The sequence below is a fragment of the Otolemur garnettii genome, unplaced genomic scaffold (genome assembly GCF_000181295.1).
Source record: "Otolemur garnettii isolate 467f Iridium unplaced genomic scaffold, OtoGar3 scaffold00008, whole genome shotgun sequence".
Classification (NCBI taxonomy): Eukaryota; Metazoa; Chordata; class Mammalia; order Primates; family Galagidae; genus Otolemur; species Otolemur garnettii.
In genome coordinates this window covers 12,493,408-12,493,929 of record NW_003852403.1, presented here as the reverse complement: position 1 = coordinate 12,493,929, position 522 = coordinate 12,493,408, and the positions used below count along the sequence as shown (strand labels likewise).

The following is a 522-nucleotide window of genomic DNA, read 5'->3' as shown; positions in this document are numbered from 1 at the left end:
AAAAAAAAAAAAAAAAAAAATTATTTATTTAAATAATCCAAAGGGAGGAATCTTTTTTGAAAGACTGAGGCCATCTAACCCAGAGAGGTAAGACTGAAATGAATTCTTAATATTTTACCAAGAGATTTTGGTTTACTAGGTTTGCTGACAATAAATAAAAGACTGAAATAGGAATTCAAAAGTTAATGACAGAATCTGATATAATCATAAATAACATTCTGTTTGGCAGTAGATTTATAAGAATTCCTTTGGATAACATCCATACATATTAATCTTAAACCAGCAGTTTGCATTTATAATATAATCTTTGTTTGATAAAAAATAAAAAGTACTGGCCAGGAGTGGTAGTTCATCCCTATAATCCTAACACTGAGGGAGGTCAAGACAGAAGGATCACCTAAGGCCAGGAATTCAAAACCAATATGGGCAACATAGTAAGATTTCATCTGTACAAATATAAGAAAAATTATCCAGGCATTGTGGCCCAAACCTAGAGTCCTAACTACTTGGGAGGATGAGGCG

General features: G+C 32.2%; 1 protein-coding gene across 5 annotated transcripts in view; it reads right to left on the bottom strand.

Moving 5' to 3' along the window:
- P4HA1 (prolyl 4-hydroxylase subunit alpha 1) overlaps nt 1-522 on the bottom strand; it is a 78,261-nt gene that overhangs the window by 33,047 nt on the left and 44,692 nt on the right. The gene's annotated exons all lie outside the window — the stretch shown is intronic.